Genomic DNA, 19214 nt, shown 5'->3' on the forward strand with positions numbered 1-19214 from the left:
AATGTGTTCTCTTAATTTTTGTCTTGAAATTGTGCTTTTCTGTGTTATCGTGTGGAATATTGTGACAGTAATGGCGTATGAAAAACGTAATACTAGGCTCCAAAGTAAACTGAGAAATGACAGTGAAGACGAAAGCAGTGTGTTAGCGCCACCATGTAATGAATTAACTAATGTTCAAAGTAGTAATTTGGTAATAGTGCATAGGGAAATGGAGCGGGCTGCAAATAATGGTGTAGGCAGTGAAACAATTAGTGAACAGGGAAGCATTATCGATCGATCTGTCGGCAAAAGCTCGCCTCAGGATTCCGAAATGACAGGACACAATCTTGCAATTACTGTAGATTCAGATTTTGCGTCCTCACCGTTTTCTTAAATACATCAAGACACATTTTCTGCTTTTCAAAATGCGAATATTGCCGGTTCAAATGCACTGCCGAATAGCACAGAGCAACATGTTTCAGACACCAGTGCACTGTTACTACAGTTAATGCAACAAATGGGATAAAGGCTACAAAAGTTAGACACAACGCTTAAACAAAATCAGAAACAAATGGGACAAAATCTTCAAAAGTTATACACAATGGAACAAAATCTTCGGAAATTAGACACCACGCTTGAACAAACACGTGAAGATTCAACTAATGAGTTACATAACATTGATTAGAAATGTCAAAAAGTCTGTAACGACGTAAAAACACAAATTTGTGAGCATTTTCAACCTATTTTTTCGCTGAAAAATGCATGAAAATGCATTACAGAATCACGAAGCAGCCATAAATGAACTGCAAACTATTGTTCATGAAAATCATGAGACCTTGCAAGCTAAAATTGACTCAGTTGCATCTACCGATTCGGTTACCCTACTTGCAAAAACTCAGGAAAACTTAAAGGACACAGTAGATACGATTTCAACACAAATGGACACTCTGAAACTTGGTTCAGAAAAACACACAGAGGAAATAATTTCACTATCTGATAAAGTAGCCGAACTTTCAGATCAGTTCACTAACTTATCTACGAAGGTAGATGATGATCTGAATGACACAAAACCTGTAGCCTTCACTGACACTGAAGAGTATGAACAAATTAGAAAATTCAAACAGAATCAAAATCAAATCAACACACAGTACAAAAGAGAAATGTGGGAAGTACAAGATCAGTTGGCTCAAGTAATACAAGAATTACGTATTTCAGAGGACATTCGCGCCCCAGTACAGGAAGAGGGACATAGAAATACAGAACAACCACAAAATAATAACACAGGACATTTCGGAAATCATGAAAGAAATTGGCAACGTACACTGAATTTTGAGACGGAACCGCCGAAACGATGTAACAATGACCGACATGCGACTCGCCAACATGATGATTTTGACTATAAGCTGTTCATTACTACAATTAAATTCAAAACATTTAAGAATTCTGGCAACGACATTCATCCACAAGCGTGGCTCCATCAATTCTCTCATTGTTTTCCTCCTAACTGGTCATTGGAGCACAGATTAGAATTTATGTGTGGCTACTTGGAGAACGAACCAGCTGTAAGAATGCGATCGGTCTTTCACGATTGCCACAGTGCAGGAGAATTTTATCATGCCTTCCTCTCAACATATTGGTCTCAAGCTAAACAAGACCGAGTAAAACATAGCATCATGATGATGAAACACTTTGAACAATCTGAATTTTCCAGTCTTGTCAAATATTTTGAAGACATGTTGCATAAGAATCAATATCTTTCAAACCCATACAGCCCTTCAGAACTCATCCACATTTGCTTAATGAAATTTCCGGAACATTTAAGGAATATTATTTTGGTAGGGCGTTGCAAAGACGACATTGAAGCTTTTCAGGGACTGTTATAAGAACTAGAAATTGACATTGACAATCGCGGAACGCGAAAACAGAAACACAACAATTACAGGTCACATCCATTGCAATTCCGTGTTGAACGAAATAATAACTGGAGACGACAAGGATATTCTCACCACACAAATCGTGACCAAAAGAGACACCACCTGTATGACAACTGTTGGCAGAGTAGTAATAATTACAGGGAAAGGTCGTACCTTCGCAGTAATGACTATCGCAGAGACTGCCATAGAAACAGACGATGTGGGAACCAAAACAATTATTATCACGGGAGACAGAATAATTTCAGAGGCAACGGTCCACAGTGCAGTGATAATTCAGGGAGAAATTCTCCACCACGTGACTGACAAGAAATTAATTACAGAAATTACCGACATGACGACAGACGATATGATCGTAACGACAGTTCATGAATTGCATCAGAACTAGCGAGCTTCAAACAGGGCAGGGCCTTCTCGACAAGGTGAATTTGTGGAAGTTCGGTCTCCTAATCCTAATAACGGCGCGCGCCAACAAAGAGGCAGACGACGACTCGCACCGCAGGCAGCCGCGTGCGCTGGCTGGCTCAGAGAAAAATAACATAGACGCTAACCTTGAGAAAAATTCCAGTATTCTTTACCGACGTATACCGCATGATAATTGCGTTCAAGTTAACTCTGAGCACTAGGAAGAGTAAAGGTTTACACCACATTTCACATGTAAAACCATTTATCGAAAGATAATCTGCTTTTTAACTTTGTCTTTGCCATATAACTTTTCACTTTACATTACTAGTATGCTTTGTCAGACTGAGAAACTGTTAACATGCAACAATGTTTTGAAGTTAACCATCCAGTCTAGAACCTAGGGAACATTTTTAAACATAAATTACGAATGCATTGTTATAGTGAACAGACAACACGGTGTTGTTATTTGTACATTCTTGCTTGTTGCACGATTACATAACGACTATCAGGCTTACATACTTAGAACATATACTGTTAATGAGATTTTAATGCAACATTTTGGTTTAGTTGAAAAGATGTTCTTTATTTGAAGTACTTTCTGTGAGATTAAAGATAACTTAGCATTTGGTTTCTTTGATAGCTTCACGATTATATCACGACGCTACTAATGTGTGATACAATGTACATTGTGCTTTTGCAGTGTCGTAAATGTTTCGGTTCTGTTTTATATCTGCACAGTTTTTCTGAATTCTTCTGGAAAGGAAAACATGTTTTAGTAGTAACTTTGTGGTATAGCTACAATGAGACAGCCTTTTCTGTAGCACAGCAATACGTTACAGTACAGTACTTACTTCATCACGGCAATAAGCGTAGTAACTACGATATCTATACGCAAAGCATTTCACTTTTGTTTATCATGAGGTAAGCACATTGACTTCTGCAGAACTTAGCTTTCGGAGGACGATAACTACGACACTTCCACAGAGATTATCTCACAACACAATGCACAGTTTAGCGCTACAGTACGCGTATTTCAGTGACTAATTTTGTACTTAAAACATTTATTTTTAAGGATATTTGAAGTACAATGATACAAAGGTTTTCCGTGATACATTTCATTCCATTGCTGTAATCTGTAACACCTGAGGATATAATTACATTAATTATCAGGGGGTACACGCCTACTTGTGTGTACCATGTGTCTGGCAAGCACAAGGAGCCCTAGCTAATATGGTATTTGCTTATACAACTTTACACATCGGTACCATATTTCTCTAACACGTTAATTACACAGCTATCTGATCATTTAACTGGGGGAGACAAACATTCATTTTACTACATCAGTGACAGATGTTTACGTAATTACACAGTTGGATAACTTCACACTTATGAAATTGTATTTTGTCTGTACTTTGTGGACTGTACACAATTTTTCGGAACCATTGTGATACTATGAGAGCTTTGAATGATGTATTTGGTATGGGATCATGATTTTTAAAGTAAGTTTGAGGTAGATGACACTTTTGACATGAGCATTGAATTTTTTTAGGTTTTGAAATTATTGGAAGAAGCTACAACAATTTTGAGATTTGGCTGAAATTTTATGATGTTATGATGACTATGTATATTACGCTGTTGCGTTATGTTTATGATCAATAAGCTGATGCTATATGAGTTATTTGATTATGCTACGTATCTGTTGTGATGAAATATTGAAGAAGTGTCGACGAATAAGGTAAGGAATAATGAGTAGTGGTTAGGGACTCTGGTTTGTGAAAAAGGTGGTTGGAAATCAAGAATCGCACTTTAAGAGTTATGAAATGTATGTCAATGCGTGAATGTATTACAACAGGATTTTTTTTTCTACTGATGTGTAACGCAAAATCTTGACCTGTGAAATTTTTTATATGAGACTGCCACTGTAGCAGAAACTGCTGTCATAAATATTTCAGTAAGAAAGGTAAGTGACCTTGACGTAATGCGTTTTGGGCGCCCAGCTGAGAGGTAGTCGTCTCGTCTGACAAAAGAAAGCAATCAGGTGCAGAAAAAAAGGGCATTATCCTCCCTATTGACATTCCTTTGTAGAAAGCATCGCAAATACAACACGCCCATTACTTGGAAAGATACTTACATCTGACACCTGATTATAACAAATGTCTTTCTACGAGAGCTGAGAGAATTCTACTAACTTATGAAGTGTCACATGACTATTAAATGATATTTTATGCTTTGTAGATAGTTGCTTATTTCATTTGATATCTGTTTTCCAGCTGTGTTGCAGCATTAGTTTTATAAAATAAAATTAAATGCATTTGCTAATGTGAACACTTTCTGTCAACAGATCTATTAAATAATTATTTTATGATCCACATTCTTCGAAAAAGGAGCTCTTGGAATGGAAAGAGCAATAAGAAGCGACTAATAACAGCAACTGTATATATAATTTTCTTTTCAAGTACTTGGTAATTTGTTGTAGCATCAGTTTTTGTGGTGCACCACTTTAATTACATAGACATTAAGGTGTGATTATAACTTTCCCTTATCTGCATTGTTGTCTTTAGTATACTATTTTTTCTGCTTGTTGGTTTGTCATGTTTAGATATAAGTTATTACATTTACTGCTGCTTGCTTTGCAAATCTGCATTTTTTTGGGTCATTGCATTTGTGTTAATTTGTTTTGTGCTGCTGCATTGCGTCGTCCCTTAGTTTAGCATCTGAGCTCAGTAGATATTAAGTTAGCTTAAGAGGGGGTAGACTATATAAGAAACTAACTATGATAAATTGGAAGAAAAGCATTGAGAAGCTATAAGAAAATGGCTTGGCCAAAAAGTAGTGTACAGTGGAGAAAAACTATTTTCGAAAGAGGATGTGAACAGAATACAGAAAGCATGCTTGGATAGGATTTTCTTGGCGGAAACAAATGTTGAAATAAGACGAAAGATCTATGGAATGTAGTTTTGGGTTGGACTGCAGTACCAAATGTTACACTGAAAACAAACCCTGTCCTTTCCCAATATATGTTTGTGTACCCATGTGTATTTGTTTTCTTCCTGTCTCTGTGTACTGTTTCAAAGAATTTTTTTCTTGTAATACTAAGCTACATTCACTATGATGAGGAATACTGTTATCCTCAAATATAATTTGCATTAATAACATGTTATTTACTTCGTAAAGATGTTTACACATTATTTATTCTGTTTTGTTCTAATGCTCATGTGTGAAGTTGATGTTACAAAAGTTATTCTGATCTTTTATGTATGTACTTCTGTCACAAATTTTATAACACTGATGTATTTGTTATTTCGATTCTTTTGTAAAACCCGTTTTACTACAAATGTTATCTGTATTGTTATGTTCTTTAATGATGTATTTTGTACCTTTGTTATTGTATTCTCATGTTATAAAATTGTAATTGACACCAGTTGATCAAATTAAGTAATTTGTAAGTTACATTTCACTGTACACGTTTCTGTTGGTCATAGTATAAGGACAATATGTGAGAAGTAGGGACTTTTAGTGTTTGCACATGTGTTGATAATTCAGTAAGGGACTGGTTAACAGCATTGCTCATTCTACGGACATTTCAAAAACAATTTTTGTGAGTGCACAAGTGGTGGTTATGGACTTGCTATATGGTCTGCAAGACTCTTCAATGGTGATTGTGCGCCTGCACAGTCAAACAGATGGCTGCTGGCCATCTCTACAAGGGCTACAGTGGGCTACACCTTTGATGACCCACCAATACCATTATTTCTACAAGGACTGTAGTGGGTCTGCATCTCTGGTGGCCCACCAATACCGTAATCTCTACCAGGACTACAATGGGTCTACTCTGTGACGACCTACCTACCAATATTCTTTAAAACTTCGACTGACTCTGCTGTGAGTTTGCTCTGTTGTGGCCATTACCTGTCTGCATGTCAAGAGTCAGCACTGTCTTTCCGTTGGAAGGACAACGCTACTTCTTCAAGACTACATGGAAATCCACTACTTCCGTGTGCATTTTCTTTTACCGCTCAGACATTGAGCAAAAACACTGGTATTTTACTGTGATGAACGATCAGGACTGTCTTTATGGACTGTGAGAAAATTTTCGCTTTTAACCAACATTGTATCGATAAGTGTGTGCATTTCATTTCTTTGTTATTGTAATTATGAAAAAATTTTTCAAATCTGTATTGGCCAATGCCCAAAACAATTTGTAAATTTTTTATGGTTAGCATGGGGGCTATGTAGGAGGCTGTTTAGGTTTTTCTTTTTTGGTAACACCGCCACCACGCAGCGCTCTGTATGAAAATCACTGGCTGTGCCGTGTGCAGTCTGTGGCTGGTATGCATTGTTGTCTGCCATTGTAGTGTTAGGCAGCGGCAGCTGGATGCTAACAGCGCGTAGTGTTGCGCAGTTGGAGGTGAGCCGCCATGTGGTGGACGTGGGGAGAGAGATGGCGGAGTTTTGAAATTTGTAACAATTGATGTCATGAACTGATATATATATTATGACTATTAAGGTAAATACATTATTTGTTCTCTATTAAAATCTTTCATTTGCTAACTATACCTATCAGTAGTTAGTGCCTTCCATAGTTTGAATCTTTTATTTAGCTGGCTGTAGTGGTGCTCGCTATATTGCAGTAGTACGAGTAACGAAGATATTTGGTGAGGTAAGTGATTTGTGAAAGGTATAGGTTAATGTTAGTCAGGGCCATTCTCTTGTAGGGATTACTGAAAGTCAGATTGCGTTGCTGCTAAAAAAAAATATTGTGTGTCAGTTTAAGCACAGTCTTGCAGAATTTTTCTAAGGTGACATTTCACGCATAATGAGGAATAGTGATGGAAGGCGTGTATGTTACGGGTGGACAGACAAGAAGAGGCTAACACTTCTGATATGAACGTTGTTTTACACCTTCAGGTTGCCAAGGATAATAATAAAATCACCAATTGTATAAAATTTAGTTGTTATAGATTATAAAGTCACAAAATAATTATGTATGTGAATTATTAATGTAAGCTGATGATTTACTGAAGGTTTTAACCAAACATTGGTGATTAGTTCTCCAAACATACAGAATTTAGTATCGTAAGTGTATACTCACTCTACTGCCAAAACAGAAAATCGTAATGCCTTCTATCACTGAGACCATTTTGCCACAATTGTGCATCTTATATGGTATTGGCGCACTAGTTTCTTGCACTTTATGCACATGACTCTAGTTTTCATTTCTCTAACACAATGCACATCTTTTTCCTGTAAGTAATTTTTAAGTCTCTACTTTGGTACCTTCAATAGAATATGTCTCCGTTACTTCAGTTCCATTAGCTTCAATGGATTTTACGTCTTCTTACGTAGTCCAGTTGGATTTGCTAGCGTGTTGCTCTACATGTGCTTCTTCTAACTTCAGGAAATTTTACTGAAGGAAAGGTTGCCTCCTTCTTATGGAATCCTTCTGCCAAGCTGGATATTTTTGTGACCACATAATGCATGCCCTGAGAACTGATATTGGCCACCATTTCCATGAATATTCGTTACAGCCAATAATTGTGGTACGTACATAGTTGTATTGTCCTTACATCATATCACCCATATCTTTTGCCATTTTACCATTATAATGAACAATGATAGAAGCTGTATAGTTTTCCATTCCTTCCTCAACAGCATCATAATGGTTTTGGGTTGTAAGCAGAACAGAACATTTATTTTTCTTTGGACTGTAGGAGGCAATGGTCATCTTTTTTGTGAAACGAAATAATAGAGTTTTTGTTGCATTTGATAAAAAAAGTTTGCGGTATTTCTCTTTTATTTGCTCTAATAGTTCTAACTAATGTTAATTGGTGATCCAGTAATTTTTCAGCTGGCAGTATGGAAGTAAAAAAAAAAAAATCTTCAAATATATTTACAGTTGAACTTGCAGTTTTACTGCAATTGATAAGAACAAGCTTTTGTCGAAGAGCGTTTAGAACTATCCTTCTTCGTTGATTACCGTGCTGGACCACTTCTAGATTTCAAGATACCCGAAAGAGTAGTATCTTTCTGCTCGTGGTCATCTTCTGATAAATTTTGGGACCACAGTGGCTTTGTCATTTGTTACATTTCTATGACATCGTCAACTTTTTCAATAAATTCAACATTCATGTTTTCATGTTGATCATGCCACAAATAGTAAATATCACGTTGTTCATCACACACGTCAATTGTGTTATGAATATATATAATCCTTTCAAATTCCAGCATACTGTAACCCAAGTCCATGTTTACGCTTAAAAGTGCAAGCTAAGAACGCCAAAGATGCAAATAACAGCAAAGAATCGTTTTAAATCCATTGTTGTCATGGTTTTCCTATCTCAACGACAAAAAGTGAAGTATATCATGACGACAGTATAACTTTTATTGCTTCTCCATCGAATACAAAGGCTACAGATAAAACTCTATAAGCTACTTTTTTGTGCCAGTTTACTATTACACAGCGTCACCAGTTCAGATTCGGTCCAACTGTCTCTGTGAACAAGTGAGAGGAGAATAAAAGCTATGGCTGAATAACAGCCAACCATAGCACTTTGACGGAGTGGCGGTGTAACTTTAAGTTGCGTGCAACCCTCCGACCAGGAAGGTACAAAGGTGGGGTGCAGCAATGCTCCAACTCTACGGTGAAGGAAAAAAGTGACTGGAAGAGAACAAGGCACTGCTACTGATTGTACGAAACGTGGTCGTATTGGACCTATCGTCAGTTACAGTCCGAATACAAATCCTCCAGGATAGTGAGGGGAACGAGGTGTCGGTGCCAGCGCTGTGGAACTGTGGTGCCGATGGTTTGTAGTCCAGCGACCGTCTCACGGAGGGCTTCCCCTTTACTGTATTCGCTTTACAGCGAATGGTCGTCTTGAGAAGGGCCATATTTGTCTCCGCATGCAGAGTGACAATCCTGATGAGCGGAGAGACGTGAAGACTCCACTGGAGAACTTTATTCTGTAGGCACTGGGGCGTCAGCATCCGGGACTTACTGAAGGGTAGTACAACGGAGTGATACAGCCGGACCTTGGTATCTAAATTCAGCTCTCGGCTGGAGAAGAGCGGGTACATGGCCGTTGTCAACTTTAACCCTTTATAGGAGATGTATTATATGTGGCGGAGGAAGAAAAGTTTCTTATCCAACCATATCCCGAGATACTTGATATTTTGGGCCCAAGGGATCCGGATCCCTCCGATTGAGATGTTGTAGCGGAGTGTAGGGTGCCGTTTAGTGAAATAGACTGCTGTAATTTTGGCGGCATTAAGGGCAGACTTATTGAAGCGACACCGGGTGACCGTTGCGTCCACTTGCCTTTAGAGGGGAGCACTGAGCTGATCAGGATTGCGGCCGGTAGTATAAAGCGCTGTGTCATCGGCATATTGCGCCAAATGGTAGTAGCGATTAACGGGCATTTCACTGACATAGATATTAAAAAGAAGAGGGGACATCACAGAGCCCTGCGGGGTTATCAGGTACAAATTTCATAGCAAACATTTCGAAGATCACCCCACATGAGTCATGGAAAATAATTCTATAATGGCATTATTGGGATTTAATAATTGAATAACGCTGATGCATGTAATAATAAACAACGCAGCAGGCGTTCGCATCTCACCAGAAACGCGAAGCAGAGGCGCAGGTATGCGCACAAGATTGCTCTGCTGTCGGAAAGCGCCGACTCTTCGTTCTCTTGTCGTCCCGTGGGGTTTGCTATACACGTCGCTTCCGCAACATTGGAGGCAGCTGTACTCCATCGCTTCACGAATATTGTTCCACACACAACACATGTAGTTCACGCAAATTCTCGGAATCCGTGAACTGATCCAAAGTCTTCTCAGTTCTTGCCACTAACAAGGAGGTTACACAGTTATCGGATATTGTAATTTTTTATAATTAACGTCCATTCCTCCCCCCATGAACCATGGACCTTGCTGTTGATAGGGAGGCTTGCCTGCCTCAGCGATACACAGATAACAGTACCGTAGTTGCACCACAATGGAGGGGTATCTGCTATGAGGCCAGACAAACGTGTGGCTCCTGAAGAGGGGCAGCAGCCTTTTCAGTAGTTGCAGGGGCAACAGTTTGGATAACTGTCTGATGTAGCCGTGTAACATTAACCAAAACGGCTTTGCTGTGCTGGTACTGCGAGCAGCTGAAAGCAAAGAGAAACTACGGCCGTAATTTTTCCCGATGGCATGCAGCTTTACTGTATGGTTAAATGGTGATGGCGTCCCCTTGGGAAAAATATTCCAGAGGTAAAATAGTCCCCCATTCGGATCTCCGGGTGGGCACTACACAGGAGGACGTCGTTATCAGAAGAAAGAAAACTGGCGTTCTATGGATCGGAACGTGGAACGTCAGATCCCTTAATCGGGCCAGTAGGTTAGAAAATGTAAAAAGGGAAATGGATAGTTTTGAAGTTAGATATAGTGGGAATTAGTGAATTTCGGTGGCAGGAGGAACAAGACTTCTGGTCAGGTGAATATAGGGTTATAAATACAAAATTAAATAGTGTTAATGCAGGAGTAGGTTTAATAATGAATAAAAAATAGGAGTGCGGTTAAGCTACCACAAACAGCATAGTGAACGCATTATTGTAACCAAGATAGACATGAAGCCCACGCCTACCACAGTAGTAGTACAAATTTATATGCCAACTAGCTCCGCAGATGATGAAGAGATTGATGAATTGTATGATGAGATAAAAGAAAGTATTCAGATAGTGAAGGGAGGCAAAATTTAATAGTCATGGGTGAGGAAAAGGAAGAGAAAGAAATGTAGAGTGTGAATGTGGAATGGGAGTAAGAAATGAAAGAGGAAGCCGCCAGGTAGAATTTTGCACAGAGCATAACTTAATCATAGCTAACACTTGGTTCAAGAATCATGAAAGAAGGTTGTACACATGGAAAAACCCTGGAGATACTAGAAGGTATCAGATAGATTATATAATAGTCACACAGAGATTTTTCGGAACAAGGTTTTAAATTGTAAGACATTTCCAGGGGCAGATGTGGACTCTCACCACAACCTATTGGTTATTAACTGTAGATTAAAACTGAAGAAACTGCAAAAAGCTGGGAATTTATGGAGATGGGACCTGAACAAACTGAGGGAACCAGAGGTTGTAGAGAGTTTCAGGAAGAGCATTAGCGAACGATTGACAAGAATGGGAGAAAGAAATACAGTAGAAGAATAGTTAGCTTTGAGAGGTGAAATAGTGAAGGCAGCAGAAGATCAAGTAGGTAAAAAGACGAGGGCTAGTAGAAATTCTTGGGTGATAGAAAATATATTGAATTCAATTGATGAAAGGAAAAATATAAAAAAGCAATAAATGAAGCACACAAAAAGGAATACAAACGTCACGAAGTGCAAAATGGCTAAGCAGGGATGGCTAGAGGACAAATCTAAGGATGTAGAGGTGTATATAACTAGGGGTAAGACAGATACTGCCTACAGGAAAATCAAAGAGACCATTGGAGAAAAGAGAACCACTTGTATGAATATCAAGAGCTCAGATGGTAACCAAGATCTAAGTGAAGAAGGAAAAGCAGAAAGATGGAAGGAGTATATAGAGGGTCCATACAAGGGCGATGTACCTGAGGACAGTATTATGGAAATGGGAGAGGATGTAGATGAAGATGAAATGGGAGATACGATACTGCGTGAAGAGTTTTACAGAGCACTGAAAGACCTGAGTCGACAACATTCCATTGGAACTACTGACGGCCTTGGGGGAACCAGCGCTGACAAAACTCTACCATCTCGTGAGCAAGATGTATGAGACAGGAGAAATACTCTCAGACTTCAAGAACAATATAATGATTCCAATCCCAAAGAAAGCAGATGTTCACAGATGTGAAAACTAAAGACTATCACTTAAATAAGTCACTGCTGCACAATACCAACGCGAATTCTGTACAGAACTGGTAGAAACCGACCTCGGGGAAGATCGGTTTGGATTCCGTAGAAATATTGGAACAAGTGAGGCAATACCGACTCTACGACTTATCTTAGAAGATAGATGAAGGAAAGGGAAACCTACGTTTCTAGCATTTGTAGCCTTAGAGAAAGCTTTTGACAATGTTGACTGGAATACTCCCTTAAATTCTAAAGGTGGCAGGGGTAAAATACATGGAGCGAAAGGCTACTACCAATTTGTACAGAAACCAGAAAGCAGTTATAAGAGTCGAGGGGCCTGGAAGGGACCCAGTGGTTAGGAAGGGAGTGAGACAGGTTTGCAGCCTATCCCCGATGTTATTCAGTCTATATTTTGAGCAAGGAGTAAAGGAAACAAAAGAAAAAAATTGGAGTAGGAATTAAAATTTGTGGAGAATAAATTAAAACTTTGGGGTTTGCCGATGACATCGTTATTATGTCAGAGACAGCAAAAGACCTGGAAGAGCAGTTGAACGAAATAGACAGTGTCATGAAAGGAGGATATGAGATGAACATCAACAAAAGCAAAAAGAGGATAATGGAATGTAGTCGAATTAAATCGGGTGATGCTTAGGGAATTAGGTTAGAAAATGGAGCTACATCAAACCAGTTTCTGGACTGAAGGCCACAACAACAACAACAACAACAAGATAAGTTGAGTTTAGAACGTAAATATCAGTCGTTCACAGAAGTTCGATGCAACCCTATAACCTCTCTAACATTTTTTGAGAAACCTGACTGTAATATCGCAGAGAAAGGCTGATTTTTGTCGACAGTCGTCATGACTGCTTGATGTGGGAGCGTTAGATATTCAAATTGGTAGCTGCGTATATACAAAATGTATAAATTCCGACGTTTGTAAACTAATAAAGAGTTAGGGCCAGCAATGGTAGCATGAAGCTTAAGCATAATGGTGGGTCTGCGACACAGTATCAATAACGTTCGCAATCCTGCCTTGCGATGTGTGAGAGTCTATAATTTGCCGTTCGATGCGACGATCGAAAAGATCAGGAAAATGTTTAGTTTATGTGAGACAGTTTACGTTATCATAGAGAAAAAGATGTCAGAAAACTTTTGGCACAGCAGGTCCACTGACAACAGAATAGTTAAAGTATAGATCCAAAAGCACATAGCCACTTAAGTGACTGTATTCGTTCGCTTATACTGTTTATGCAAACAGGCCCCGTACATACTCCGTATGGAAATCCACTGAACACGTGAAAATAAATTCTGATCGTAACGCCCTGTAGAACATAGCACTCAGAAAAATCCACGTGAAACAATGGCATGTGTAACTACTCCGTTAGGGCGGAATGATCCCCACTAAGGGTACAGTAGTGCCTGGCAGTAGGAGAAATGTAAATGAGGAAGTTATAGAATCCATATGCGATCAGAAAGAGAAACGAAGGGAAAGCAGTAAACGTGATTATACAGATACCTCAAAACAAAGGTGGCAGCGGCGTCATTGATGAGGCAAATGATGAGGAATACGGGAAGGAGCATATGGAAGTGAAAGAGAACACGGGGAGGGCAGGGTGCCTTAGTGAAATTACAGCCGCAGCACAGGGGAACGCAAAGGACAGTGACATAGCAAATAGTAAAACATAGGGTGTTTGAAAAAGAACTCCCCAGTTTTAAGTATAAATTTAAGGGGGAAATTAATGAAAACACCTCATCAATGAGTACATATCACGCAGGAGAACTCCTTCACGTTTCTTTAAATGCTAGCACACTTCAAAGTGGAATCCATTTGTTGCTCTAGACACGTCGAGACGATATTCCACATCTCGCCACGTATTCACCCAACTGCAGGGGAGCCAAACTTGGAGAACTGATGAATCAAACAACACAAACTAGGATGGTGTATGTCACTTTGTACAGATTCTAGGACACATAAAAACTAGGGATTTCTTTTTCAGCCAGACTGTATATTGATAGCTGAAAATTCTATAATCGTCACTGCCAAATTACGGCAACAGGAAAATCAGATTGCACCTCTGTGAGTGAAAGAGAACGCGAAACTGGCAGCAAGTGTTGTGGACTGTGTAAAACTGTGAAAACAAGTATTTTGAATACGCAGAAAACAAACGCGACGACGAATCGTTGTCTGATAAAGGCAAGAAGCTAGAAAAATACGTGGACAATGGACGAGCTACAGAAACCTCTTCCACATCACGACATTGTACTCCTGGCAGAATCACAAACCATTAACAGTATCTTATTCAAAACAGATATGAGAAGCAGCGAAGTAGCAGTCTCTGCTATAAAGGAACATTAAAAGGAAAATGCCGACAATGATATCGCTCCAATCAGTATGTTACTTGATAAGCACCTTCACGAGCTGCAACAAAACACTGGCGAGCAAAATACTGCACTGTGGGCAGAAAAATCACCAGATGAAGTGTAACTCCTTCTGTGCAATAGAAAGTAATGACAGTCCGTGTTCTAGGTATTCAACTTGACGATGGAGTGAATAGCTTACGCTCAATTAATGTGGTTTCCGACGTGATTATAGCCGCAAGACGGGAATTAACAGGCTTTTAACGCAGAATGATTATTGTAGCTTCACGCATGGGACGTTCGATTTCGGAAATCGTTAGGGAAGTCAATATTGCGACAACCACAGTGTCAAGAGTATGACGAGAATGCCGAAGTTCAGGCAACACCTCTCACCACGGACAACGCAGTGGCCGATGGTCTTCACTTTACGCTCGTTTCCGTAGAGTTGTTAGTGCTAACAGACAAGAAAAGTGCATGAAATAACAGCAGAAATCAATGTGGGACGTATGGAAAACGTATCCGTTAGGGCAACGCGGCGAAAGTTGACGTTAATGGTATATGGCTGCAGACGACCGATGCGTGTGACTTTGTTAATTGCACGACATCGCCCGCAGCACCTCATCCAGGCTCGGTTGGACCCTGGACACCTGGAAAAACGTAGCCTGGTCATATGAGTCCAATTTTAGTTCCTATGAGCTGACAGTAGGTTAGAGTGTGGAGCAGACCCCACGAAATCACGGACCTAGGTTGTCAGCCAGGCACTGTGTAAGCTGTTGTTGGTCCGATAATACCGTGGACTGTACTTACATCGTACATGAAATGGACTGGGTCCTCTGTTTTGGTCGGCTGCTTAGAAACCATTTGCAGTCATTCATGAAAATCATGTTCCCAAACAACGACGGAAATTTTTTGGATGTCAATGCTCTACATCACTGGGCCACAGTTGTCTGCGATTGGCTTGAAGAACATTCTGGACGATTCGAACGAATGATTTGGCCACCCATATCGCCTGACATGAATACCATCGAACACTTATTGGCTATAATCGAGAGGTCAGTTCGTGCATCGGAACACTTTCGCGGTTATGGACAGCTATAGAGGCAGCATGGCTCAATATTTCTGCAAGGGGCCTGAAACGACCGGTTGAGTGCATGCCACGTCGATTTCCTGCACTACGCCGTACATGAGGAGGTTGTTCACGATATTAGGAGGTGCCCCATGACTTCTGTGCAGCGCATATGCAAAGTGTGTTAACAGCGACGTTTGTGAACGAACAGTCCGAATATCGTAAAACTGAAGCATAATGATTGGTTTTTTAGCAAAGTTCTATTTCCCTTCCTGAGTGTTGGTGTGATCTTTGTAGCTTTCCAGTTGAAACGTCCCCTGTGAAAAATTATACAAGACTGGTCTATGTGAAACGTCCTCTTTGAACAATTATACACGAATGTGCTTAAACTGACACACAATAGTTTTTAGCGCAACGCAATCTGACTTTCAAAAATCCCTACGAAAGAATGGCCCTGACTAACATTAACCTATACGTTTCACAAATCACTTACCTCACCAAATATCTTCGTTACTCGTACTACTGCAATACAGCGAACACCACTACTGCCAGCTAAATAAAAGATTCAAACTACTGAAGGCACTAACTACTGACAGGCATAGTTAGCAAATGAAAGATTTTAATACAGAACAGACAATGTATTTACCTTAATAGTCATAATATATATAGCAGTTCATGACACCAATTCTTACAAATTTCAAAACTCCGCCATCTCTCTCCCCACGTCCACCACTGCTGGCGGCTCACCTCCAACAGCGCAACGCTACGCGCTGTTAGCATCCAGCTGCCGCTACCCAACACTACAATGGCAGACAACAATGCAAACTAAACACAGACTGCGCACAGCACAGCCAGTGATTTTTCATACCGAGCGCCAAGCGGCGTTACCAATAAGAAAACCTAAACAGCCTACTTACACAGTGCGGATCTTTCTTCGAGTGAGCGGTTTTATTTGACTGCTAGGTATCGGGCTAATGTAAAAGGAACCTTACTGGTACGCTATCTGGACCGGGAGACTTGCCTTTATTGCTTTGAGCTGCTTCGCTATACCAAGAATTTCTAGTTCTCAGTTACTCATTTTGACCGTTGCTCTTGATTCGAATTCTGGACTATTCAGTTGGTCTTTTTTGGTTAAGGAACCGTGTTTAGTAAGTTGACGTTAGTGGCACCATCTTCGATTACAGCATCTGTACTGTTGTGAAGTGTAAGTGTCGTGAGCGTCTTACTGCTAGTGAATTTTCATACAGGCAGTCTCTTTGAATTTTGTGCCAGATTTTGAGACAGTGTTCCGCTGGGGAAATTATTAGAATTATTGGCACTACGATTGGAATCAAAATTAATGGTATCCTTACTCGCTGTACGATATTTCCTGATGACATTGCAGTGGTAGCAGAATCAGGGAAAGGACAGTTAAATGCTTAACATCTTAAATCAAGAGATAACAAAACGAAATGTAAATATCCAGAATCCAAAATTCATGGTCATAGGCAAGAAAAGTGATGGAAGTAATACAGAAATAACAACAGGCAGTGAGCCACTCGAAGGTGTAACCGACTTATGTCGATATCACTGAGGAGGAAAACAATAGACGTTTTGAGGAAATCAAGAGTAGAACAACGTTGGCCAAGAGTTCCTTCCAAAATAGTAAGAACCATCTATTGATCAAGGACATCAGCCGCCACACTAAGAAAGGAATTGGAAAGACCTTTCTGCGGAGTGTACTGAAACTCAGATGTGAAACCTGGACCTTAGCGGAGCAGGAGAAAACTCACCTCGTAGCTGGGAAAGTGTTGATCTTGAGGAGAATTACAAGAAATAGCTGCGCTGACAGAAATACGAACAAAATGGTTTTACAGAAATCGAAGAGAATAATGAATACTGCAATCCAGGGCTTCCCAACCTGTGGTCCGCGGACCCCTTAGGGGTCCGTCGACTCTTTCTAGGGGGACCGCGGCCGCCTGTCACCAAATCGTGTAAAATAATGAGTAAAATTATTGAATAAAAATGTGAAAATCAAATTCATCATTTTTTTTCGTGTGTAAAACATGTGTACTTTTACTTCAGGTGGTATCCCCAAGCAGCCTGATCGACTGTTTAGCAAGAATACGGGGGTCGTTTGTGCGCCGGCTCACGGTGCTTGATGCCCTGAAACCTTTTACGCATGCGCGGAGCGGAGCTTTGTCGACCAATCACAGCGCTCGCTGCCACATATGCGGCCCCAGGCATCATTAAATGTTAAACTTGCTTTGTCAGTGCACGACCTATTTGATAAGTCGATTTGTGACCAGATTATTACTTCTAACATGAATCGGTGGCTGAAGTCAGGATCATTGAAGAAGGGTGCAGTTTCTCCATCGCCTTCACAACAAGGGAAGTTTCCAGTTGAAAAGAATGAGAAGTGAGGATGACCAAAGGAAGACTTTACATACACTTGAACATTTTTCTTCGGATTTCACGATAAACCACACACACACACACACACACACACACACACAAACACACACGACTGTTACGAAATATGCATGCTCCTTACACAACAGTAGCCAAATAGTGGAAGTGAACAGACCATAACTGGCAGCTTGTCAACAGCGAACAGTTTGGACGTGACATTGAATGCTCCTTGAGGTAGACAGCTCCATCGTGTGAAATTTCAATTACCAAGTAATTTTAATCAGGCTATAGTGTGTTGAACAAAGGGCGTAAATCGACTAGCAAGTGTCTGGATACAGTGGTAATTCAAATTGGATCGTTAATTTCAAGTTGTTTTCATTCATCTCTAAACCAAAGACTATTGATACTTCGGAAGGGGGGGGGGGGGGGCATTGGGATCATGGCACTTGCACTAAGAAGCTTTTTTGCTGGGAAATTTAAAGTTACTGTGCTCTTGACTGACTAGGGGTCCGCTATGGATTTTCAACTGAAGAAGGAGTCCACCAGCTCAAAAGATTGGGAAGCCCTGCTGTAATTTATAGGCCAACAGAAAGAACAGCTCTTTTGACAGTTAATTGGACATTATATTTTACTACAAAAAATTTTCGGATGGAAGATCGTAGCGCAGAAAACGAGGGGACGACGGCGAACATCCTGTTCGAAAACCATAACCAGTGAGACTGGATGTTAGTCACACATGGAAATAAAAAAGACTGCTGGAAAAGAAGATACGGCTGAAGACACATGGCATAATCTTTTGAGAAAGAAGGAGAAGCAGAAATGCTGATTTTACAGGATTCTTCTTCGTACTATGACATTTAAGGAAGTTAACTGTCTTTTACGTTTAGTCGCGCGTCATTGGTGAAGATGACATTTTGTTTCCAGCAGATTGGAGATACGTAACGCGGCTTACTTTCGACACGTCTCAAAGCGGATTTTGAAATTAAGTTCCCAGTATAATTAGTCGTTTGGTAAGGAAGTTCTAAAATTAATAGCCCTATTGAAGAACATCAGTGCCTTTTGTAAAGGAAAATGGCACAATTTAACGAACCAAGCGATCTGTGTTGTCGGTGGTGTGAAGCACACCCACGCCCTACTTAAGTGCATCCACGTAAACCCTCTGTGAAATTCAGCCTAACTTGTAAGCGTTATTGGAGGCGTACACTAGAGTAGAGGGCTCTTT

This window comes from Schistocerca gregaria, chromosome 6 (assembly GCF_023897955.1).
Source record: "Schistocerca gregaria isolate iqSchGreg1 chromosome 6, iqSchGreg1.2, whole genome shotgun sequence".
Classification (NCBI taxonomy): Eukaryota; Metazoa; Arthropoda; class Insecta; order Orthoptera; family Acrididae; genus Schistocerca; species Schistocerca gregaria.